Here is a 9,758-nt window from a genome sequence, read left to right on the forward strand (position 1 = left end):
ATCCGCTTATGGATTGGGGACATATTAGTTATCTATATCAGAAGGTGACCTATTTCATGAACCTATCAACAATGTTCACATCAAAAAGTTCTATGCACGAGTTATCCAATGCACGAATAAGGGAAAAATACAAAAAAATACAAAAATCATGAAAAATACAAAAAAAAAATAATTAAAAATAAAAAAGTGCAATAAAAGCAAGTAGTGAAAACCTGGTAACGGACACTATTTGTGATAGATCATCTCTTCCATCTATAGATACATATATCATATATTTTGCATCCATTTGAGCCAAGCCAATGGCCATCACAAAACCTCTAACGCAACACAATCTTGGACACACTTAGCATAGTCATTGTCCTTGGTTATCCAAATAATTATCCGCATCATATCTCACCATGGCTTGGTGATCAATTCATATATCCATATCGAAAGAAGTGTCCATATCTATATATAGAATCATGATCTTAAATAGGTGCGTCTTGCCTTTTGAGCTTGAACAAATGAATAACACAAACATGGACACTTAAACAAAAACAAAGATCATAACAATCAATGGTAGACATCAAAACCAAGAACTGGGAAAACTAAACAAAGATCTACTTGCAAGATGTTTGTTCTAACATGATACATAAGGTAGCATGCATTTTCACCTATGGTTGTTTTTTATTTTTGATATCATATCTCCTAAGCGAGTCAAGGATGTCTTGAAACTATAGACGCAAGGATTGGGTGTGATTTTTCTTTGTCTCCTATTTGTGAGTGAAGCCATATTATTATGCAAGTTTGTCTCAAGACATGATCAGGTAGCATATCACTAAGGACATTTCAGATTTGCATAGGACATAGGTTAACTCTTGTCTGTTTTACACAAGCAACACTCAGGTCGTCTTGGTTCAATTATACCTTGATGCTTGTGTCATCTTGCAATATCAAAATCCATGTAAGTTATACTCAGGTCATTATGGTTTAATTATACCATGATGCTTGTATCAAATTTCAACATGTCAACGACTCAGTGATGATAAAAAGGGAAGCGCTATAAAATGTGATTACAAGGATGACTATATCAGCAACGAGAGATCATTTCATATCATATTCACTTGCATTTAGTTGCATTAATTAGTCATATCCACTTAGCTGCATATCATTGATTGGTTAATATCATTTAACACTTACATTAATATCATTTTGCATCTCATTTTCAAGATATATCTCGTTGCATTATCGTATTTGTTTTGCATCTATACATATCATTTAAAAAGTGCACTTAGTTGCATTATCATTTCATATCATTTACAAATGCATCATCATTTCATTCATTTAACAAGTGCATTTAGTTATCATATAAAGGCATTATCATTTCATTAATACCATTAATCATTTTATTTAGTATCATTAATAAGTTCATATCATTTTAAAAACATTCCATTTAAATCATTGTCCATCCATATTATGGCATTTAGTGTCATTAACATATCATATATTATCATTTTAGTATCATTTTATATCATTTAGTATCATATCGTTACATTTCCTATCATTAATCATTTAATTGCATATCATTTAAATCATTTCATTAGTATCATTGATCGCATCATGTCATTACCATTAGTACATTTTACACAAGCATTTATCATTTCATCATCAAAAACATTAAGGAGCATTATAGGGGCATTTTTCATAGCAATATTACATGTGCATTACATTCATATCATATAAGCAAACATTGCATCACAAAAGCATAAATAGAACATACATTCATCACATATAGAATCCATATCATCAACTCATTTGCATGATCATCATTACATATCAATAATATCACCGCATAGGCATATTACCTTCAAAACATATAGATCACAGCATCATAAATCACATCATCACACACATCACATAAATAGCATCATAAAAACAAAATTATATAGCTCTCCATATCAAAACATATAGATCATCAAAGCAAATGCATCCATATCATGTATAAACATATCAGTACCATATCATCATACATGTGTGACCCATGTCGATCCAAAGGAAAAAGCACTTATACATGTCAGAATGAATCAAAAGAAAGAATAATGTCCAAATGCCCATGAATATCATATCAAACAATAAATGTGCATCAACAAGAGCTCAAGATCATCACTATCTAAGATCAATCATATACCTCATATCACAAAATATCAAATACACATCAATGAGTACATCCTATCAAACGATCAAAAGAATATCAAAGTATACATCATCTCATCCACGTGAGCAAAAATACATCATTAGAGGGAAATCTAAGAGTGACTGCTGCCTGAATATGTTGGTTGGGCACTGGGGCCACCACCACCTGCACCTGTACCACCACCTCCAGGATCTCTCCCAGGCCTTGTGACTCCCTAACTGCCCTCCTGTCTTTGGGAACCCCCACGCTGCAAGCTAGATACAAATGATGGTGCTCGTCGCTCTGGAGACACAGCCTGGTGATACAAGCTCCTGTAATGCCCAGTTCTCTCGGATTGATGCATGAGATCTCTAATAGTATCACTAGTCTAGCCCTGGGCAGCGATATGTTGGATCGTCTATGCAAGCTGCTCTGCGTGGCCCCGCTGCTCTATCTCTTTATCATGCTTAGTTGTCAACTAAGCGACATGTCCCTGTAACTGAGCAACTTGCCCCCATAGATGGGTAATCTATGTCTGTGCATGCCTCAGCTAACCCTGTACACCCTGAAGCTGAGCTATCTGTCCCTGTGTCTAAACCAACTGTGCCTGTAAGCCCTACAACATAGACTCAAGGACAACTATCTGCACCTGTTGTTGATGCGGAGGCACTGCAATATGTACCACTAGTGGCCAAGATGGTTGGGGATCCTGCACTGGTGGCACATGTGTTGTACTAACCTGTATAGGAGCAGCTGGGGGTACCATCTTTGTCCTCCTCCGCCTCACCAAGGGTTGTGGATCCTCATCCTCCCTCTCCTCCTCATCATATGCAATAAATCCCATCCCACCCATAACCTCCATGCCCTCCTCCTTTGACTTAGTCTCCTCGAATGATCCCTCCCCCTCATTAGTCTCCTCAGACTCTAAACCCCCGCCTTCTAATCCTCCTATTGCGACCCATAGCTACAATGCCCCTCCTTGACCTAGATGCTATCTCCACCCACCCCCTCTCCCTCTCACCCCTCATCATGCATTTCCTCCACCTCCACCATACCCACCTCCTCCATCTCCTCATCAACCAATATGTCCTCTCACTTTGCTTATCCCTCCACCTCTCCTTTCTCGGCCTCTACCCTGGCCTTGCCTATCACCCCTCAGTCCTCCAGGTCCTCCCTCATCATCAACATAATTCAAAAGTGGCACTAGCTCCCTCGATCTTCTCAATCATGGAAAAGGATGCTCTGCCAAATATTGGGCATACTGAGCTGTCATACCTCGATCCGCTACCCCTGGTCGCATGTCCCACCATACATGAGGAAGAGCCTGGAACTCACCTCGTATTGTATCAAAGTCCAAAGGGTGACCCCAATCTGCCCTCTCCTTGTGCACTCAAGCATAGATGGCCATCCCCTATGACATTGCCTAGGAACGACCAAACTGACAAAGTACACGAGGGAAGATGAATCTCTCAACAATATAGGGGGTCCTCCCTATCAAGTATCAGTTCTGAAATAGGACAAGGATCTCTATCGCATCCTCTACCCAGGCCTCACAATCTCTATAGGGCCACATACCATTAAATCTATGTCATCTAGGACCCATCTCCAGTACTCCAACTTACCAAGCATGGCATGGGAATCTGCCTATCGATACATGAATAAATAGGGTAGTCCAACAGGTCATGATCTCTCTAATACTGGGTGAGACACTGCTATGTGCTCCCAAGCCCAAATCTGCAAAAGTGTGACTCCTGCTACTAATCTAGCACCCTCATCATATACAACCTGGTGTAGCTCGTGGTACAAGTGGGCCAACACACAGATCCACCATGCATATTGTGTCCGTTGTCTCACCATCTGTCGAAGTATTTGCCCCCATCCAACTAAGAACCCATTTGATCTCCTATCTGGACAAAGGAAGCCACCAATCAAACCTACTAGTATCAACGAAAGTGTGCATACCGATCCACCATGTCTTGCCACGCAACCGAATACCCACCAAGGTACAGATCCACAAACACCTCTCGCAATGCATTAGTCCCACCCTGCTCCTCCACATCATATGGTACCAACTCTCTGGTGATCGGGATCCGTAGTATCCTATACACATCCTCAGGTGTCACTGTGATCTCTCTAGTTGGTAGATGGAAGGTGTTATGCTTGTTATTCCATCTCTCCGCTAATGCAGTCAACAAGGCCATGTTCTTCTGATAGGAAGGTATGAACAAGATGTACAACAATCACAACTCTGTCCCCATCAATCAGTGCTCCCTGCATAACCAAAGTTTTCGGGTATTGTTCTCAAAGCATCAACACACCAAGTGGAGCCTACATCAAAACATCAACACCATATCAATTATATCTATCAAATAAATCAATCAAGATAAGTCAATCAAACAATCATCTATCAACTTAGTGTGAGATCTTAATCAATCTCCTTGAGCTCCTATCAGTGACGTTCGTCATGCTATCATTCGAGAGTTTCAATCATAAACTCTTATTAGTCAGGCGAGTTCATCTTAGCCTATTCTATCAATAATCAAACAAACCTCTCCTATTGATGACGCAAGTCACACTATCAAATCTAGGTTGGTTAATCTTCGCCTATCCTATCAAAATCAAGATTATCCCATATCAGTGATGAGATCACTCTATCAAATCAATTATCCCATATCAGTGACGAGATCACCCTATCAAATCAAAGTTATCCCATATCAAATCAAGATTATCCCATATCGAAAACAAAGTTATCACCTATCGAATTAGTTAACTCATATCAACTCACGTGACCCATATCGACATCAATGACTCATATCAAAATCAAATGAACTCATATCGAAATCAACTGAACCCATATCGAATCACACGACCCATCTCAAATCCAGTGATTCATATCACAATCAATTATCTCATATCAAAATCAAGTATCTTATTCATGACGCCAGACACACTAGAGTTTTGATCCTACAATCTATCAATCAAAATATCAATTTGACATCTCACCAAGTCCTATTATTGTCAACAATCAACATTCTCGACAAATTGGACTATCTCACAACAAATCGACCATTAGACCTAGTATCGAATATCACCACAATCATTATTATCAATTTTGCACGTGTCAAAAATCTCAAAAAAAAATCAAAAACTAACTCTATCTCATATGCGCTACAACAGTTGTTGTATACACTATGACAACTATCATATGCACTACAACATTTATTGTATGCACCAAAACAATCAATGAATGCGCTACAAGATTAACCGTATGTACTACAATCCTAGTCAAATGTGCTACATCCCTGATCATATGCACTAAGTAAACATTCATATGCACCACGATAAAATTTAAATGCCCCACAAGAAAATTCAAATGCGCTTCAAAAATCAACAAATGCCATAAAAGAAAGTAAAAACTAGGACACATAAAAAAGCACGAAAAACTATTGGCTTGATGATAATTGTAATGTATGCATCACTTGTTGTCATTGATGAAACACTCTCACACACATATATGATTACATTGACTACCAGTATAACCTCAATTGGTTTTTACTACCAACCGGTATGTTTAAGGTCTATCTCTAACTGGTACTTTGTTTCAACTGGTATGTGCCTAAGAGATAACCTGTGGTAACATTAAGTCGGCATCAAAGTGAAGATAAAGTTGAAGGTGAAGATCAAGTGGAAGATTCCTAGACAATAATTCACTAGTTTTATTCCAACCGGTATTGACTGCTCTAACTGGTATCTGATTTTGTGATGAGTTACCAGCACCGTTTGTTTGGCGGTCATTTTTGTGATGAGTTATGTTTACATGTCTAGATACACTGCACCTAGGAAATTGTGTTCCTATGACTGACATAAGGTCTGAATGTCTATTTAAAGACATCTAAGTGAAGCATTTTATGGGAGAGATGAAAAAGAGAGAACATATATAGAAGAGGTGATCTATGCGAATACTTTGGCTGAAGAGCTAAGTATTTAGATGGAGAGTAGTGTTGAATGTACTTAGAATGATTTGATCAAGCAAGTTTGTGCTACTCAGAATAGATCAAATCTTTCTTGTTGTTTTATAATCATTACAACAAAACTAAATCCCCAAACCAAGTAAGCTCTAACAAGCTTCATTGTACAAACCCTCTAACAAGGTGATCCATTAGTTTGGATTCTAAAATCCTCCAACAAGGTTACTCTTAACAGGATATAAGCTTCTAATCAAGCTTGGGATCTCTAACAAGATTCGCTCCTAGCAGAGCTCTTTGTAAGACCTTAACTGGTCAGTTTTCTATTACTACAGATAGTTAACTTGTGAGCTCCATCTCACTGTGGTTTTTACCTATTTGGGTTTTCCACGTATAAACACTTGCGTTATGATGGATGTTCTACTTTATGTGGATGATGTTATTTCATTTTGGATAGCATGTATTTTGTTTAACTGCTTGGTTAAGTTCATCTACCGATTAGTGTTTAAATTAGTGTTTGTTTTGGTGTCATTGATTCACCACCCCCCCCCCCCCCACCCCTCTCAGTGCTTTTCAAGTCCAATTGGTATCAGAGCCTAACTTCTTTGAAGCCTAACTGCTTAGAAGGGAATCTTGAAACTACCATGGGAGACAGAAGCTACTTTGAAATGGTTAGAGAGCTAGATGCTAGCAGAAACGAGATTGAATCCCTTAGGGGAAAACTAAAAGTTTCTCAAACCAAAAGGAGAGAGATATATGAAAAACTGTTAGAAATATCTAACAATAGTTCTTCAGATGAAGCTAATATTGATGCTTTATCAGAAGAAGTTGAAAATTTGCAGGGTGAGAAACTGAATTTAAGAAGAGAGCTGGAAGGACTCACTATCTACATGAGTCAGGAACTGGAAGCTAGAAGAGCTGCTAAAGATCTTATCAAGGTGAGAGATCAGGAAATCATAAAGATCAAACGGGAAAAAGATACTATGCATGAGGACTTAATAGCCGAAACAGAAGAGAAGGAGAACTCAAAGCTAGATCTTGAGTTGGCATCGTCTCTGCAAGAAAACCTGTCTAAGCATAATGAAGATCTTGTCAAAAATCTTACTGAAGCCAATGAGAAATTAGAGAAGTTAGTTAAAAGTTCTACCATGCTGGAAGAACAATTTCAATCACAGAGAATGAAGGGTCATATCTCTGGACTTGGTTTTCATACAACTGAAAAAGGTAAATCCTCTGGTACAAAGAGCAACAATCCAAAGAACAAAACTACTTCTAAAGTCAATAAGACTACCGGTAAGAAGGCTTTTAAACCTGTCTGCTTTGTTTGCCATAAACTTGGTCATACTGCAAATGTTTGTAGGAACAAACCTAACAAGAATGCAAGTTATAATATTATTGCTAGGTATATGTCTAGAAAAAGGACATTGCTACACTTGTGGAATGTATGGGCATAAACATATTGAGTGCAGATATGGATCAAAATATCCAGTACCACACATGCATCCTAGACCATATGGTGACTGGACAAGGAATTTTGATAACCGGGTAAACAGGAACTGGCAAAGATCCTATGGCAACTGGTTTAGTCCATTCGAAATGGAAAAGGGAACAAATGTTGTTTGTACCTTTTGTAATAACCTTGGTCATGTGGCTATGAACTGTAGAAAAAGAACAGGAAGAGGAAATGCAGGACCCTCAAGATCATTTGGTATGGTCTGTTACCACTGCAACAAACCGGGGTACCTAACAAAGTTTTGCAGATCAAGGAATAGTAAACTGATCAACTCTTTCAAGGATCAGAAAGGCAAACAAAAAATTGATGTTGAGAAAACACGAGAAGATATGAATCGGACTTGGAAAAAGAAAAGCGAAGAATTGCCTGTAGAGGAAATCATTCCTTCACCTAGTGAAGAGAATCCAGCACCGGTGACTTAAGCCTGTCTAATACGGCTAAGGGGAGTGTAACGGTAAAACATTTCCGAACCCCTTTTGTAAAATGAGCGGGAAAGATTTTTTTTGAATTTTGAATTTTGGTGATTTTTGTTGACGTGTTATTAACTGATATCTCACTTAAGCGGTGAAATTAGGGTTTGTAACCTAAAAGTATGAGCATTTATTGCGGTTGGTAAAAAGGATAAAAACAAATTTTACCTTATCATTTTTACCCTAACTCTTTCGAAAAAAGAAATTGAAGCGATTGCATAGCAGAGCAAGATTGTCTTGGTGCGAATTGGTGTATTGCTTTGTGATTAAGAGAAATCAAGTTGAATTGAAAGCTGCTGAGAAGCGAACGGGAGTGTATTAGAACAGTCCAACTGGGAAACGGAGCGACGTGCAAGATTCTAGGTATTTCTTTGTATACCGCCTCAAAACTTATTTATCTAGAATGGCATCTACATCTAAGTCTGTAGGGAGGTTGATGATCACTGCTGAGCTCGAGGAAGCTCTAAAGGCAGAAGAAATTATGTCTTATAATGCATTGTTGCAAGTCCCGAATGGTGTTATGGTGAAAGGTGATTTGTCCAGCTATATAGATTGCAAAATTGAAGATTTGGGAACTCTTCACATTTATACTCAGCTAAAATCACTTTGTAATAAGGATGGAAAGATTGAAGCTAAATATGCTAGGGTTTTTGAAAAAGGGTTTCATAATGTCACCTACTTTCTTGAAGACTTTGAGGATGAACACATAAGAATAATTTTGAGTCAAGTCCACGGTGAAAATATGTATCTGGAGAGGACTCACACAATAACCAAGGAGGCTATTAGGGCTGTAATGGGTTATTGCTCAACCGGTGAAGTTCCTGAGTTGAGGAAAATTTCAAAAGATATTGTCTTCAAGTTAACCAGTTCTACCTCTGATAGGCGTACTTTTTATGTCAACAATATTAGAGACCATGCGGTGAAAATTGCAGGAATGGTGATAGGTTACCAAGTGTTTTACTCCAGTAGACTTAATAGTGTTCCATCCGCAGCAATTCATACAACACATAGAATGATAATTGATAATGTAGACTATGATATTTGTGAAGCTATCAGAGTCCAGCTATTTCAAAATTTGAAATCCATTAAGAAGGACAATACTGAGAAGTTCAAATATGGTCAGCTGTTAGCTGGGTTATTTTTCTACTTTCAGAACTTTCTTCCTGGTATAGGTGACATTGAATGGTCCAAAGAACAACCGATCAATGCACAGATCAAGAACATCATTAAGGCTGTAAAAAATACCTTTTCAGCTACCACAAACAGATACTTTAATGAATTCCAAAAGAAGATGAGCCTGAGAATGAGGTTACCTAAAAATGTGGTAAAATACTTTGAAAAAGACATAATCTTCACAGTTACCACTGACTTTTGCTCGATGCAAGTAATTGAACCAAGGGAGGAAGAGATGGAAGATATGAGCTACAAGGTCAATCATGACTTATTGGTTGGCTATGCTAATACTCTGTTAGCATCGCCCAAAGACAAAAAGAAGGCAAAATTGGACATCTTAGTAGTCCAAGCTGCACCAACTAAAACCGGTACTACACCTGTAGCAAAAGCAAAAGGAAAGAAAAAGAAATGTGATGAAAAATATCCTGTAAAGAAGACTACAAGGGTGACTCGGAGTATCCTAACCAAGAAGGAACCAACACCTT

The sequence above is a fragment of the Cryptomeria japonica genome, chromosome 4 (assembly GCF_030272615.1).
Source record: "Cryptomeria japonica chromosome 4, Sugi_1.0, whole genome shotgun sequence".
Lineage (NCBI taxonomy): Eukaryota > Viridiplantae > Streptophyta > Pinopsida > Cupressales > Cupressaceae > Cryptomeria > Cryptomeria japonica.